The 17910-nt window shown below is 39.4% G+C and overlaps 1 protein-coding gene across 6 annotated transcripts in view; it reads right to left on the bottom strand.

Annotated features, from left to right (window-relative positions):
- Positions 1 to 497: 497 nt before the first annotated feature.
- qvr (protein quiver) overlaps positions 498 to 17910 on the bottom strand; it is a 356159-nt gene continuing 338746 nt past the window's right edge. For 5 of the 6 annotated variants that reach the window (XM_071696431.1, XM_071696432.1, XM_071696428.1 and 2 more), the window contains 3 exons: positions 8853 to 8957; positions 5443 to 5556; positions 498 to 4809 (listed from right to left, as the gene is read on the bottom strand). The gene's annotated coding sequence lies outside the window, so the exon portion shown is untranslated. The remainder of the gene's footprint in view (positions 4810 to 5442; positions 5557 to 8852; positions 8958 to 17910) is intronic. The other variant, XM_071696430.1, reaches the window with a different exon arrangement.

Here is a 17910-nt window from a genome sequence, read left to right as displayed (position 1 = left end):
TTTACGACTTTTGGAGTAAGTGAAAAACCTGTCTTTTAAAATGTGTCAGGTCATAGTTACTGGGAAAGACATGAGAAGGCAGAGAGTTCCAAAGCTTCGACGTGTAGGGTAAGAAACAGTTATCAAAACGGCCCACCCTTGAGTAATCATGCGATGTAACAGGCACATGAATTATCACCCTACAAGGCATATGACCTGCTCTTGCTGAAGTCAGATTTGGGCAATGACCTGATTCCTTACAATAGAATGCATTCTTGAGTTCCCTCTATGCTAGTGTGTTCCAAATTTCTATTCTGATCATCGTGAAACTCCACAGTATCATCAAATTCACTAAAGTACGTTACAAATTTAGAGAAAATAGAAACTGGACACAATAAACTATATCTAATCTGGTATCAGTACAAAGATAAACTGCTGTATGGTCTATTGTTCCATCAAATGTTATGAAAAAAAATTATACTATCTTAAAAAAAAAAAAGGCCAAGAAAAACGGTACATCAGTATATAAAAATTTATTAAAATTACAAAGCAGAATGATCAACAATGACAATTATCATATGGGTTCTGCGCTGCTTATTTAATAAGCACTCAACATAGACTTGTCATCTGGGTCTAACATGACAGTCGTCTTATACCTTCTTCCCACCACACACACACACACACACATACATACACTCAAATGTACATACATATATATCTAGAAAAATGAACATCTGCACAACATTTAAGATTCAACTAAACACTATTCTAAACAAATTTGTCTTTTAATAAAATTTCAATCACTATGAATTATGACCAGAATGAATCTATAAACTATAAAAATCAATTACAGAAAATGCATACGTGTTAGGTTAACAATCTTTTTTTCTATATTCCAAGACTTGACATTGCACTTGCATTTGGTAACTTTATATATATATATATATATATATATATATATATATATATATATATATATATATATATATATATATATATATATATATATTCTTCTCTACCTAAAAATTGTCAAGAAACTAATATTTCTATTATCATCAATGATATCATCTCCAACACAGGTAGTTACCATCTACGATTTATATTCTATCATGAGATGTATAAAACACTACAAGTATATTTCAGGTCTTGAAAAAGGTAGAACTTATCAAGCAATCTTATAACACTTCATTCATAATATCCAGTAAATGAATCTCAAACACTTTCATCACTTTTATTACACTTAGGAACCAAATTTGAATAATTACTAGATTTGTTTTAAAAATAAAATTTTGTGGTGGAAGTTTAAATGTTCCTCTTAACAAGCATTCCATTTCCAAATCTCTTACAAATTCTTAACTTGCACGCAGGTCTTTAATAAATCATCTACTCACTCCATAGGGTCACATTGTAACATCAAAAAGTCACAAAAGAACATAAAATTGTCCAAATTGGTCAGTTAGGTTTTGTGTGTACTGGTGAGTAGGAAGGGTCAAAGCCGCTGCACCTAACTGAAGTCATTTATTGCAACCTCACGTACTTATAATGCTCAGGAGCCTTGACCTATTGCTAAATTATTTATTCTTTATCACTTGTAATTTCTTTGAGACGTCGTATGTTCAATATTAAATATTTTGTTCTCGTTCCTGTGTCATGCGTACAAGTTTCTAGGTCATATGTTAAAAAATAAAGTTTTTGATTATACATTGAGATTAATTTCATACATTGAGATTAATTTCATACATTGAGATTAATTTCATACATTGAGATTAATTTCATACACTGAGATTAATTTCATACATTGAGATTAATTTCATACACTGAGATTAATTTCATACACTGAGATTAATTTCATACATTGAGATTAATTTCATACATTGAGATTAATTTCATACATTGAGATTAATTTCATATACAATACAGAGATTAATTTCATACACTGAGATTAATTTCATACATTGAGATTAATTTCATATACAGAGATTAATTTCATAAAGATTAATTCATACATTGAGATTAATTTCTTCCAGATGTTCTGTACTAATTAGATGCATGTTTGAGCCAGGTCATGACCCCTGAGCCATCTATATGTGATGTCAAGTAAAACGTGGTCCAAAATTTGTTGTGCAATGCCGAGGCAAATGTTCTTCATGTGAGTTATTATATGTGCGCTATCATACACACCAGTAAATGTGCCCAAATTACTTTTGAAGGCAAATGTCCACCAATCTTCCCCACAACTAGCAATAAACAACAAACAATCCCCTAAATATGGTTATTGTGATGGAAAAAAAATAAATATGTATATATATATATATATGTATATGGATAGGTAAGAACCTAATTTGTAATCTAAATACAAGTGTCACGTGACCTATACGACAGTGAACTGGTTACGAAGACAAATCTAAGATACAAAATATTGCTTCGTTGGTTGGTGGTTAGGGGGGCAACAAGTGAGACGCCGTAGACAATGATAAATCAAAACTACTGTGACCTTGGCTAACCTTTGACTTTGAGGTAAAGCATAGAAAATAAGTCTAGCTGGCTCATATATTTTTACAAGCCCCCTTCACTAGATTAAAAAAGAAAAAAATAAATAAATCTTGCTCTAGAATACACAGACGTCCCACTCTTTGCCTGACATTATGTACATTTCTATAATTATATTTATCTTTGAATAAGAAAGTTTGCTGTGATGTATCCATACCTTGCAAAATGTTGTAGGATACATCACATATTGACTTTAATAACATCAACTGTGACATGATCATACACACCTTAGTGTCTGGAACGGGTAATACACTAACTCACTTAACCACTTTTTCCTTTTTTTTTTTATTACTTTACACGCAAGTGACTTAAAAACACGATTAACAATGATTAATTCATGAATCATATCACATTCGATGACACCTTAAGAACTGAATATGGAAACCTTATAAGATGAGTTGGTTAAACAGCTATCCACCATCTTATACAACATCAACAACAACCACTTCTCCTTTTTATTGAACACTGAAATAACACATCTACTTATTTATATTTATGACAATCATAACAAATCTACTTCTCATTTATATTTATGACAATTGTAACAAATCTACTTCTCATTTCTAGTCATGATAATATCAAAGTCCCTATCACAATATGTGGCCTAACCAGTGAATAGCAATTTAACCCACAAATCCTCAATAGGTCATTCAAAAACAAAATCAGACCTTGAATCTTTTTAGAATTAATATATTGTAAAATGGAGGGAAACTGGAATATATATGGTTAGGTCCAATGGCGGCAATGATAGGCATACACGCGGTCATTTATCATGCAATTACTGCAAAAAATGTCCATAATAAACCATAGAAATACTATATAACAACGGGAAAATCTCAATATCACTCGATAGTCTATCTCAATAATAAATTCTCTTTAGGCTTCCATAAACCAATTATGAAAAACTGGAGAGCTTTTGAGAGAAGAAAAAAATTATGACACCAGTTCTTTATGTAATCAAAAAGATCCAGAGAGGTAAATTGTGGTAATTTATCTGATCTTAACACCAGTTTTTCATATTTGAATTTAATGATAAAAAAAAAAAAATCTCCAGGTTAGCATGGCTGGTGGAGCCACTTGGATTTACAGCCTAGCCAGTGTAAGTTGACAACCCAGGCCAAGGCTGTATTATGGTGCCAGCAAACTAGACCATCACAGTTTGCTGGGAAATGTATACATAGCTAATCTCTGCTTACATCAAATGTAAACGTAGAATTAATATATATATGTATTTATGAATATGTAGAAGATCAGTTCTTGCTTCATTACTTACTGGAGAAGTAATAGCACCTAGATGTGTGACTATATCAAACCCAAATAAAGAAATAGCAAGTTAATACACAATATACTATATAAAATCATAATTACTGGATATGTTTTCATGGTATTAAAACAGCCAAAAGTCTCTTTCTCTCTCTCTCTCTCTCTCTCTATGCCTGTATATCACGACATTAAAAAGTCCTAAACAATATTCAAACTACATTATATAAAATATTAAGGATATTCTCTTCCAAGAAAATCAGGAAACAAATATGCACATTCACTATATATATATATATATATATATATATATATATATATATATATATATATATATATATATATATATATATATACTGACCTGCATTTCTTTGCATCATAATTATGCATCAATGCATAATGGTTGAAAAAAAATAACAATAATATGAAGACTAAACATTACAAACAAGCAGTCATTTGAAAGTGAAAAACAAATACTTGTGCAACATTCACAAGAGCTGCCATGAATGAATATATATATATATATATATATATATATATATATATATATATATATATATATATATATATATATATATATATGTCAATAAGGTAAAAATTCTTTGATTCTAACCTTTTACAAGCTGGTGCCTATCCTGATACAGGTAAAGACAATCTTCCCCAGTATTGTATATTGAATTGCACTGTACATCGTACAAAAAAAGAGAGAAAAGTTCCCATTCTCGCTATTAAGCGATGTTAACCAGGTCTTCCCATTCCCATCTTCTATGAGGAGGTTCCGCGACCAATTTCCCCGTTTTCTCTGGAGTTCGCTCGGGCAGAGAGGAGAGACAGACTAGTCAGCAATGCCCCGCGTGCTGGTTGTGATCTGTGATGATGGCTTGTTGTCCTGCAGCATCACACACACACAGGAATGTGACCACAACACGTCCCTCCCCCAACATCAACCATGACGACGACAGTGGAGTGCTACAGGGAGCCTTCCTGCCGCCATCACTGTTTCTTGGAAGGTTTCGCGTTCTGCAAAGAACATGGCACACGTTAGAACACTGGCCACACGTTGTTCGTCAAAGAACGAAATAGATGAAAGATGTGATAGAGAGAATTTATGTAAAATATGTCATATATGAAGCAATGATATAAGTTAAATATTTTTTTTTTTTAAACGCGTAATCATGATTGCTTTGAAGAGTTCATGCAAATGATCAGCACGAGACACCAGTTTAAACGACGTCCATTTTAAAGCCGTTTGTAAAAGCGTTTATGAGGCAGATCACATGAACATGTATGTAGAATAAACAAGTGAATAATAATCTTTTACGAAGCTGATTAAAATAACTTTAGAAATAATGGCTATGAGGTAATATTTTATCATCAAAAATGTCATATATATATATATATATATATATATATATATATATATATATATATATATATATATATATATATATAGGGAGAGGGCGCTGCATGATATATAATCATGTCCAAAAATATAATAGTGTCCCACCAAAAAAATTCAATCTGAAAATAAAAAAAAAAGTGTTCCAAGTTTTCTACGGTTTCTACCGGTGGTTGAGAACTGATAAAAAAAATAACCATATCAAAAGGTGAATGGTTTGGCTAGACAGTTCGTGAACATAATTGATCTTTTACCATTACATAAAGTTGTCTTAGCTTTGGAGGAGAGTAATGAGGAGAGGAGAAAAGTAGTGTTGGTAGTGAGGCTGGCCGGGAGGTGTGAGTTCTCACCCACCCTGGAGCTGAACACTGGAGAAAAGAGAACAAACACTGATTAGAACACAAGAGAACATGGAGAACACAGCCACATTTATCCATCAAATGCTGGCAACAGAATATAAGACTGAAAACAGTAACACACAATAGAATTTATATGTATATATATTTATATATATATGTATGTAAACATAGAGGACTTCATCAGAGCTAAAGTACTATACAAACTAAGCACACACATACACACACACACACACACACACACGCACAATATCAACTATAATATCAAAAGCAATAAAAAAAAACAATAACTATAATAAATGATAACTATATTGACAATTAATAATCACATTCTAGTACAGTTTTCACACGCATTTAAAAGCACAATACTAAATATACATATATATATTCTCCAAGCTCAAGATTAATCTATACTTCTCAATAAACAATTCAAATTAAGGCAAAATGTTAAAACGTAATATCTTAATAAACAAATACCTGAAACAATTGACATGTAATAAAAGAATCAAGCAATCTTAGTATAACAAAATTAGTATCAAGAAGTTACTAATTTCCAACAGTTATTTCAACAGTTTAGTAAACCACAAATGTTATTTATTTACAACATAATCAGTAAAGGAAGGTGGAATTAATTGCACAGACACAAAAAATATAAAATGAATTATGACTGATATGTAATTTAAAAAAAGAGAACCACTCCTTCTCTATCTACATTGTGGTACAGATTAAAAGAAACATGAATCAAAAATAATGATGAAAAGATTACTGAATGATGTTTATTGGAGAAACAATGCAGCAGATTTTTGTTTATGTAGCTGAAATATATAAAGCTGATCAACACAAAGAAAATGGGAGAGAGACAGAGAGAGAGAGAACACATAAAGAACATGCAGAGAGAGAGAGAGAGAGAGAGAGAGAGAGAGAGAGAGAGAGAGAGAGAGAGAGAGAGAGAGAGAATGTATAGATAGATATAGATAGATAGATAGACTGATTATATATATATATATATATATATATATATATATATATATATATATATATATATATATATATATATATATATATTTTTTTTTTTTTTTTTTTTTTGCTTTGTCGCTGTCTCCCGCGTTTGCGAGGTAGCGCAAGGAAACAGACGAAAGAAATGGCCCAACCCACCCCCATACACATGTATATACATACGTCCACACACGCAAATATACATACCTACACAGCTTTCCATGGTTTACCCCAGACGCTTCACATGCCTTGATTCAATCCACTGACAGCACGTCAACCCCGGTATACCACATCGCTCCAATTCACTCTATTCCTTGCCCTCCTTTCACCCTCCTGCATGTTCAGGCCCCGATCACACAAAATCTTTTTCACTCCATCTTTCCACCTCCAATTTGGTCTCCCTCTTCTCCTCGTTCCCTCCACCTCCGACACATATATCCTCTTGGTCAATCTTTCCTCACTCATTCTCTCCATGTGACCAAACCATTTCAAAACACCCTCTTCTGCTCTCTCAACCACGCTCTTTTTATTTCCACACATCTCTCTTACCCTTACGTTACTTACTCGATCAAACCACCTCACACCACACATTGTCCTCAAACATCTCATTTCCAGCACATCCATCCTCCTGCGTACAACTCTATCCATAGTCCACGCCTCGCAACCATACAACATTGTTGGAACCACTATTCCTTCAAACATGCCCATTTTTGCTTTCCGAGATAATGTTCTCGACTTCCACACATTCTTCAAGGCTCCCAGAATTTTCGCCCCCTCCCCCACCCTATGATCCACTTCCGCTTCCATGTTTCCATCCGCTGCCAGATCCACTCCCAGATATCTAAAACACTTCACTTCCTCCAGTTTTTCTCCATTCAAACTCACCTCCCAATTGACTTGACCCTCAACCCTACTGTACCTAATAACCTTGCTCTTATTCACATTTACTCTTAACTTTCTTCTTTCACACACTTTACCAAACTCAGTCACCAGCTTCTGCAGTTTCTCACATGAATCAGCCACCAGAGCTGTATCATCAGCGAACAACAACTGACTCACTTCCCAAGCTCTCTCATCCCCAACAGACTTCATCCTTGCCCCTCTTTCCAAAACTCTTGCATTCACCTCCCTAACAACCCCATCCATAAACAAATTAAACAACCATGGAGACATCACACATCCCTGCCGCAAACCTACATTCACTGAGAACCAATCACTTTCCTCTCTTCCTACACGTACACATGCCTTACATCCTCGATAAAAACTTTTCACTGCTTCTAACAACTTGACTCCCACACCATATATTCTTAATACCTTCCACAGAGCATCTCTATCAACTCTATCATATGCCTTCTCCAGATCCATAAATGCTACATACAAATCCATACAAATACATACAAATATATATATATATATATATATATATATATATATATATATATATATATATATATATATATAGACAGATAGATAGATAGAAAGAGAGATAGAGATAGATAGATACATACATAGAGAGAGAGAGAGAGAGAGAGAGAGAGAGAGAGAGAGAGAGAGAGAGAGAGAGAGAGAGAGAGAGAGAGAGAGAGAGAGAGATACATAGAGAGAGAGAGAGAGAGAGAGAGAGAGAGAGAGAGAGAGAGAGAGAGAGAGAGAGAGAGAGAGAGAGAGAGAGAGAGAGAGAGGTTATTGTTAACATGCATAATAACATCATGCAGAACACCAGCTCCACAATCCATGTGGAGACCACAGTAGAGACCAGCCAGTGTCAGTCCTCAGAGACCAGCCAGTGTCAGTAGATGCGAGGCCATACGAGGTGGTTCGCTCCAGGGCAGGCACGAGAACTACTCACAGAAAATGGGACGAGGGTATATGGCAGGGGGCAGTTAACGGTGCCCGGGGGTCCACTGCAAACAGCAGGAGGTGGAGGAAGAAGCGGCGCATGCGCACAGTCAGGTCAGTCCAAGGCCAAGTACTATTACCTCAAAGAATTACCCGGTACCTTGAGATTGTGGTAATACAGGAGGAGAGAGAGATAGAGAGATAGACTGATAGATTGATAGATAGATACATAGAGACAGATATATATATATATATATATATATATATATATATATATATATATATATATATATATATATAGAGAGAGAGAGAGAGAGAGAGAGAGAGAGAGAGAGAGAGAGTGAGGGGGGGGACAGGGGGGAGGAGACCTGCCCACCCGTCACCATACCCCCCCTCCCCCCAAATCAGGGGGGCGTCAGGGATCCCGTCACGCGTCACAGGTGACGGCAGGAGGGAGAGGAGGGAGGACTCACGTTCACTCCTGCGGGAGGCTCCTCCTGCTGCAGCCAGGGGGGGGGGGGGCCACCACCGACCACTGGCTCACCTCTCCTCCCTCCCCCGGGGCAAACACACGGGTCCTACGGGGGAGAGAAAGAAACGCCATTACTCCACAGCATCACACGGCTAGTGAGAGAGAGAGAGAGAGAGAGAGAGAGAGAGAGAGAGAGAGAGAGAGAGAGAGAGAGAGAGAGAGAGAGAGAGCTGTGGTGATGATCTCATTCGTTCACGAAGGTGACCTAGGTCAGCAAGTGTGTGTGTGTGTGTGTGTGTGTGTGTGTGTGGTAGAGTGTGTGGTAGAGTGTGTGTGTGTGTGTGTGTGTGTGTGTGTGTGTGTGTGTGTGTGTGTGTGTGTGTGTGTGTGTGTGTGGTAGAGTGTGGTAGAGTGTGTGTGTGTGTGTGGTAGAGTGTGTGGTAGAGTGTGTGTGTGTGTGTGTGTGTGTGTGTGTGTGTGTGTGTGTGTGGTAGAGTGTGTGGTAGAGTGTGTGTGTGTGTGTGTGTGTGTGTGTGTGTGTGTGTGTGTGTGTGTGTGTGTGTGGTAGAGTGTGGTAGAGTGTGTGTGTGTGTGTGGTAGAGTGTGTGGTAGAGTGTGTGTGTGTGTGTGTGTGTGTGTGTGTGTGTGTGTGTGTGTGTGTGTGTGTGGTAGAGTGTGTGGTAGAGTGTGTGGTAGCCATGCAGTAGATGGGGTTCGCCACCTCTGCATCGTAGCTCAGTGTGAGGTGCGTTTGCCACGCTGGTGCAGGTCGTGAGAAGTGTACAGGTAAGGTGAGGAGGGAGTGTACACATGTACTACAGTACATGTCTGGGGTAGTACATGACACAGGTCATGCCTCAACACCAGATGTACTACAGTAATTGGAAAGTCGGGTTTTTTTGGCGATGTACATCAGATGTCTTTGAGTGGAGTACGATTACATCACTGAGAGAGAGAGAGAGAGAGAGAGAGAGAGAGAGAGAGAGAGAGAGAGAGAGAGAGAGAGAGAGAGAGAGAGAGAGAGAGAGAGAGAGAGGATCTCCAAGAACAGATTAAAAGATAATTATCTTAACTCCTTCTTTGTCCTGAAGAAGGTTTTTGGCCGAGTTTGAAGCTATAATAATAATAATAATAATAATAATAATAATAATAATAATAATAGTAATAATAATATACAATAATAATAATAATAATAATAATAATAATAATAATAATAATATACAATAATAATAATAATAATAATAATAATAATAATAATAATATAAAATAATAATAATAATACATAATAATAATAATAATAATAATAATAATAATAATAATAATAATAATAATAATATTGTGGCAAGTGAGCCCATTTGACGGGAAGCGATGTAAGCCAAGACTGTGAGTTATGATAACATGGTTGTGAGTAGGAATGAGTTATTATAACATGGTTGTGAGTAGGAGTGAGTTATGATAACATGGTTGTGAGTAGGAATGAGTTATTATAACATGGTTGTGAGTAGGAGTGAGTTATGATAACATGGTTGTGAGTAGGACTGAGTTATTATAACATGGTTGTGAGTAGGAGTGAGTTATGATAACATGGTTGTGAGTAGGAGTGAGTTATGATAACATGGTTGTGAGTAGGAGTGAGTTATGATAACATGGTTGTGAGTAGGAGTGAGTTATTATAACATGGTTGTGAGTAGGAGTGAGTTATGATAACATGGTTGTGAGTAGGAGTGAGTTATGATAACATGGTTGTGAGTAGGAGTGAGTTATTATAACATGGTTGTGAGTAGGAGTGAGTTATTATAACATGGTTGTGAGTAGGAGTGAGTTATGATAACATGGTTGTGAGTAGGAGTGAGTTATTATAACATGGTTGTGAGTAGGAGTGAGTTATTATAACATGGTTGTGAGTAGGAGTGAGTTATTATAACATGGTTGTGAGTAGGAGTGAGTTATTATAACATGGTTGTGAGTAGGAGTGAGTTATTATAACATGGTTGTGAGTAGGAGTGAGTTATTATAACATGGTTGTGAGTAGGAGTGAGTTATTATAACATGGTTGTGAGCAGGAGTGAGTTACCCCGTACCACAAGGGGCCCGGGAGTTAGAAAGCTTATTCACCAGAGTGAATATAGAAATAATTAGTCATTTATTATAGCAGCAAAATACATGGCCTTAAATCAGAATATATATATATATATATATATATATATATATATATATATATATATATATATATATATATATGGGAAAAGGTTTTTAAATACCAAAGCAAAATAAATGTGTGGAGTGAGCGATACAAATTGTACATCCCAATCTCTGAGCGACACGTTACGTATTAGCAAGACTTACGTTATAGCCAAGACAGAGGGTGTATAATACATCTACTGTATCTTGCCTACATACACCAAGACAGAGGGTGTATAATACATCTACTGTATCTCTTGCCTACATACACATCAATGTCGTGTCGTTCAATCCAGTACTACCATCTGTATTTCCTTCCTGATCATTCGTCAGTAGGTCAGGTGTTGGCTCTGGGGGGGTTACCGACATGGGTATATCCAGTGGTGGTAAGTAGACATGGGTATACGTCATGGGTTGGACATGGGTATATCCAGTGGTGGTAAGTAGACATGGGTATACGTCATGAGTTGGACATGGGTATATCCAGTGGTGGTAAGTAGACATGGGTATACGTCATGGGTTGGACATGGGTATATCCAGTGGTGGTAAGTAGACATGGGTATACGTCATGGGTTGGACATGGGTATATCCAGTGGTGGTAAGTAGACATGGGTATACGTCATGGGTTGGACATGGGTATATCCAGTGGTGGTAAGTAGACATGGGTATACGTCATGGGTTGGACATGGGTATATCCAGTGGTGGTAAGTAGACATGGGTATACGTCATGGGTTGGACATGGGTATATCCAGTGGTGGTAAGTAGACATGGGTATACGTCATGGGTTGGACATGGGTATATCCAGTGGTGGTAAGTAGACATGGGTATACGTCATGGGTTGGACATGGGTATATCCAGTGGTGGTAAGTAGACATGGGTATACGTCATGGGTTGGACATGGGTATATCCAGTGGTGGTAAGTAGACATGGGTATACGTCATGGATATGTCATCATATGAGTTGGTACGTTGGAGGTAGAGAAGGTTGAGGTTCCTGTGCTAATACTATAGTACAAGCATCTAAGACTGTCACAAGAAGGGCTTCCGTGGGCAACACAATGCGAAACGAAGTCAATATAGAATTATGAAGGAAAAGAAATTGAGAATTTCTGGAAAAAAAAAGAAATATTTTTGACTCCAGCGAGTCTAGTGGCCACACACACTGGAACCCACATGGAGGTGGCTGGACATGGAGGTCCAAATCACCTCCTGGCACCTACATACTCTTGGTATGGAAGATTATTATAAAGATGTTGCTGAATGTGTTTACGTGAAATTACTTTTAAACCATCAGGCCAGACAGACACACCAGACCCTGAGGGGCTGATGTAGTACATCATATTGACCCAAACTGCCATGGAAGACTGACTGGAAAACATAAACACATTACTGGAAAGGTGATCAGGGAGGGGCAAGTGTGGACAGATGGCAAGGCCAACCTCAAAAATGATGTAAAAAGAAGATAATAAAACATCCAACTGATAAAAAAGGGGAGGACATTATATACACTGGGACACTACAATCTCTTCGTCTGAATAGTGACATTTGCTACAAGATGTTCCCTGGCGTCTACAAAGAGGAGGAAACTGGTAGATGGAAGTAGAAGTGGCGACGAGAGTAGAAGACGCGACACAGATCAACCACTCGGGATCTACTGGTGTCTAAAGATTATGGGAGTAGATAGGTAGATTGGAGGAGAGACAGACGACACTCTACACTCTACGGTCGGGCGTCCACACGACACTCTACAGTCTACGGTCGGGCCTCCACCACTGTAGGGAAGGTCAGAGCGCACGAGATACAAACACGTCATGGCGTTGAGGGACAACATCGAACTTAAGAATCACTTTCATAAATATCTTTTGTAATCAAGTGATGGCAGTCAAAGCACCATATTTAACGATAGGTTAATCATCATGACAGTAACTACGGGTGATTAAGGGTAACCTCAACCAGTCGTATTATACAATAAACGACTCGTACTTCTTCCTTCATCATCATTTCCTTTTGGATTGGTTTAATTCTAACTTTGTATCGCTCACTCCAGGCATGGTAGCGGCAGAGATGCAAAATGCAGCACTTATATAATCAAACTGTCATTCCCAGGTCAAGGGTCAAGTAGGCTTGTCAAAGCTTATCAAACAACCCTTAAAGGCTCATGCAAACCTTAAGAGTTCATCTGAGCTAAATGTATATGTAATAAGTAAGTGACTGCCAGTGATAAGGTTATTTATCTTATTAACTATGAGATAAAAATACATTTAAATCTACAGAGGCGACAAGGCTCGCCCTTGTGGGAATGACAACAAAACCATGATGAGAATAGACAAGTGAGCATCTTATAGAAAACGGGAAACAGGTGAAGTATCTTTTTAAAAAAACGTTCATGTTGGTTTGAGAATATCATGCACATTTACTGGCTCATACTTCGTTCCTTGGTCTACTTTATACTAGTACACAGGTTCCAAGGACACTTTAAACGTCCAGCTTCCCTTAATACAATACACGATCCTCTATAACCCCACATTAACTTCATACAACCTGCAAGAGGACAAGACACAATGAAACAGTGAGGCATGGATGGGTAAACATATCATCTATGATATATATAATATACATATCTTGCAAAGGATCACTACTGAGCGCGTGATCAAGTATACTCCTATGAGTCCACGGGGGAAATGATATACGGTAAGTTCCCAAGTGCACTTTCGTGTAATAATCACATCATCAGAAAGAAATATAACAGTAGTTATAACACTTGTTTACCAAATGGCCTTTCCTAACTACGTCTCTTCGTTGTATATCAACTGACTGTAATATTTCTCTCTTATGTCTCCCCTGATGATGTGATTATGACACGAAAGTGCACTTGGGAACTTATCGTGTTTCATTTCCCCCGTGACTCATAGGAATATATACATATATCTATATCTCTCTCTGGTTATGCTATAAGACAGAGATGAATGAACTTTGTTATCAGACACGACAATAAACATGTGTACAAAATGATAAATATCAACAGGGTATTTGGCCATGTGAGCAGGGGTAGCGGGCTACCTCCTCAAGCACTGTACTGCATGGGTGGTTAAACGCCAGGTGTATACAGGCACTGGGAACACCGCGTTCACTCAGCGAACTGAACGCACGCTAACATGTTCACTCAGCGAACTGAACGCACGCTAACATGTTCACTCAGCGAACTGAACGCACGCTAACATGTTCACTCAGCGAACTGAACGCTCGCTAACATGTTCACTCAGCGAACTGAACGCTCGCTAACATGTTCACTCAGCGAACTGAACGCTCGCTAACATGTTCATTCAGCGAACTGAACGCTCGCTAACATGTTCACTCAGCGAACTGAACGCTCGCTAACATGTTCACTCAGCGAACTGAACGCTCGCTAACATGTTCACTCAGCGAACTGAACGCTCGCTAACATGTTCACTCAGCGAACTGAACGCTCGCTAACATGTTCACTCAGCGAACTGAACGCTCGCTAACATGTTCATTCAGCGAACTGAACGCTCGCTAACATGTTCACTCAGCGAACTGAACGCTCGCTAACATGTTCATTCAGCGAACTGAACGCACGCTAACATGTTCACTCAGCGAACTGAACGCTCGCTAACATGTTCACTCAGCGAACTGAACGCTCGCTAACATTCCTCCAAACACCTGGTAATAATCTATTACCAAAGTCATGTGTATCTTTACCAGAGATACACAGATAGATATATAGACTGAGAGACACAGAAGGAAGAGTTATTTACGAGTACTTACGTCCAGATTGTGGTAAAAAAGGGGGGGGTTAGTGCTAACGCGTAGCGCTCTCCACAGGGGGAGAAAAGTATCTATAAAAGTTACGAAGAACGAGTCGTGTACAGTACGTGTTGTTATGTGTTATGTGGGAGAAGACTATTATGTGGGGGGGGGGGCACGTGTGGCTCAGGCCCCCACCCTCCCCCTCCCCCCACAAAAAAGGGGGGGGGAAGAAGGCAGCAACTACCTGAGCCAAAAGGGAATGAAACTTGACAGCCACTGAAGTGCTGGTTGACTGCGCAGGCGTCACTACGCTTCTCGGTAAAAAGCTGATGTAGTGCTACGATGTACGTGAGGGTCTGACACACACACACACACACCCACCCACACACACACACACACACACACACACACTCAGTTTTTGGGCAGTTCCTCGTTTTCTATGTTCTATATCAGTTTTTGGGCAGTTCCTCGTTTTCTATGTTCTATATCAGTTTTTGGGCAGTTCCTCGTTTTCTATGTTCTATACCGCCCTTCTAACGGCCTGGTTCACCAACACGTTGGGATATACAGCTGTACCATCAACCCTTTACCAAAATTTCGAACTGCAAAAGAATAAAAAAATATATCAAGGCTTTCCAGCCTCTGTGAAGGGCGTGTATGGAGCCCGTAATGCCAAGATAACCACTATCTTGGCCAAGATAAGCTGGGCCGCTCCAACCTTGTCCAATAAGCTTATTAATTTTCCCTTGTCTGACCTGGTTTTGCACCTTTATTTACAAGTGGGAGGACAGTGGTGGTGGGGGGGGGGGGGTTGATACAAGGGATATTACCATATTGCAATACACTGGCCACTTTATAAACCTAACTGGGTACACTTTCAAGGTGGTATAGAACAGAATGAAGTGCTATGACTGAAGATCAGAAAACCCACTGGGAAAAACAAGCGAACGAGGGTCGTGGTGGTTAGGAGAGCGACTGTGGTAATGATGTAGCGCTGGTTAGCGTTGCTGACTCTGACACACTCAAGGGCCTCGCCGCCCTGGGTCGTCCAGAGGACGGGTTCGAATCCTGGTTGCGGCAGTCCGTCCACAGTCAATCCAGCTGTTCATGCACACCTAGGGGTTCGGTCGATACAGTTTGTAAAGAAGATGCTAACTTTTTTTTAAAAGGGTCTAATAATTTTTTAGTTCTTGATTCGTTCTCCATCCTCTGTCCTCTTCAGTGGGACTACATCCCCTGTCCTCTCCAGTGGGACTACATCCTGTGTTCTCTCCAGTGGGACTACATCCTGTGTTCTCTCCACTGGGACTACATCCTGTGTTCTCTCCAGTGGGACCACATCCTCTGTTCTCTTCAGTGGGACCACATCCACTGTTCTCTTCAGTGGGATTTCATTATCACCTCATCAGTTCTTAATCATTTTCTCAGTGGTTTTTTCTTCCCTCCCCACTGAGTGTCGTCATCATGTTTGATCAATACCTTACGTCTTCACTATTCCATTTATTCGCTGGTTTTCGTCTCTTCCTTTCGTCTTGTCCTTTTTACTTTATTTGGTGGGGGAAGGGGAGGGGGTTGAGGAGGGGGGGGTTACACTGCCTCGCTGGAGGCCAGGCCTCCCCCCCCCCCCCCCCCCCCCAGTGACACGGTGGAGGGCAGACATCATCACACGGTGTCACACGGTCACTACATATTCCCCCACATAATATGGTCGCCTCTGCCATGACTGTATCGTCTTTCAAGACGCACATTCCAAACTGGGTTATCTTCACATGTCTCTCTATGATGTTCTCAGTCCCTAGTGTTGTTGTGATGATCACTCATATAGATCACACAACGGTTGTATCATCATCATCATCATCATCACTACTTGCCCCCCCCTCCCCCGCACGCTCAACGCTGGAGTGTTATCTTGGATAGCTGGAGTGTTGTTATCTTTCTTATCGTGATGACGTAAGCTCGTGTGTCACTCACGTGTGTGAAGATAAGACGAGGTGGAATCCCTTACAGTAGTTAATATGACTTACAGAGAGAGAGAGAGAGAGAGAGAGAGAGAGAGAGAGAGAGAGAGAGAGAGAGAGAGAGAGAGAGAGAGAGAGAGAGAGTGTACGATGCATCAGCTTGGTGGGAACCAGAGCGTTTAGTGGGGATCGCGCGGCCTTAATAACCCGACCCTGCTGGCTGGTGGCGTCTCCACCACCACCATCACCAACACTATCTCCACCACCAGCACCACATCTCCACCACCACAGTCTCCAACAGAACCACCACAGTCTCCACCACCATCACCACCACAATCTCCACCAGCACCACATTCTCACACAGCACACCACAAGCCACACACACACACACACACACACACTCTTCTGGTGCAGCCACATGTAGCTGAGCTGATCTTCTCCGTCTACTTTCTTAAAGACGAGCACGACCCGCGTCCTCCATCTCCCATGACACTTGACCTTCCTCCAGCCACGACTGCAACACAAAATCTGGAGTGGTTTTAGGATGTGTATCCACATACATGAAGTAAGTTCATCAACACCATGAGTCTTAAATTGGACAACACCCCTTTTAATGTTTCCCTTACGTTCATTTAATATGTTCTTGATGGCGTCTGGACTCGGTGTCTTGCATTACTGAAACACCTTCGGGTTCGTCATCCAATTCCTCAATGATACACACAATTCTTTCCTTTAAAATCCCTTGGCCAGCTTAGCTGCTTCTGATGCATTTATGGAAAAGCTTTGGACTGTTTCCTGGCATGTCTACAATACACGTTTCAAAACATGTCCACAATACACGTTTCAAAACATCTTTCTTTCCTTCTCATTTCTTATCTTGCTATCTCGCACCTTTTATCTATCTTACAACTCCTGTGGTCTGGCTTGAGCTCCGCCAATGTATCCTGGCCACAAAACACACCGCTGGCATCCCGCGGTTCTCCACGGTATGTAGAATACATGGCTCACCCCCCCCACACACATACACACCTACATATGTAGGTACAGGCTCGTGTGGCCACATATATATACCACATATAGCAACACAGAGAAGGAAGGAAGGGATGAAAGAAGCAAAAGTGGATCGATGAATGAAATTCCATCACTGGTTCTG

This window comes from Panulirus ornatus, chromosome 59 (genome assembly GCF_036320965.1).
Source record: "Panulirus ornatus isolate Po-2019 chromosome 59, ASM3632096v1, whole genome shotgun sequence".
Classification (NCBI taxonomy): Eukaryota; Metazoa; Arthropoda; class Malacostraca; order Decapoda; family Palinuridae; genus Panulirus; species Panulirus ornatus.
Note: the sequence above shows the minus strand (reverse complement) of the source record. Positions and strands in the feature narration are given on the sequence as shown.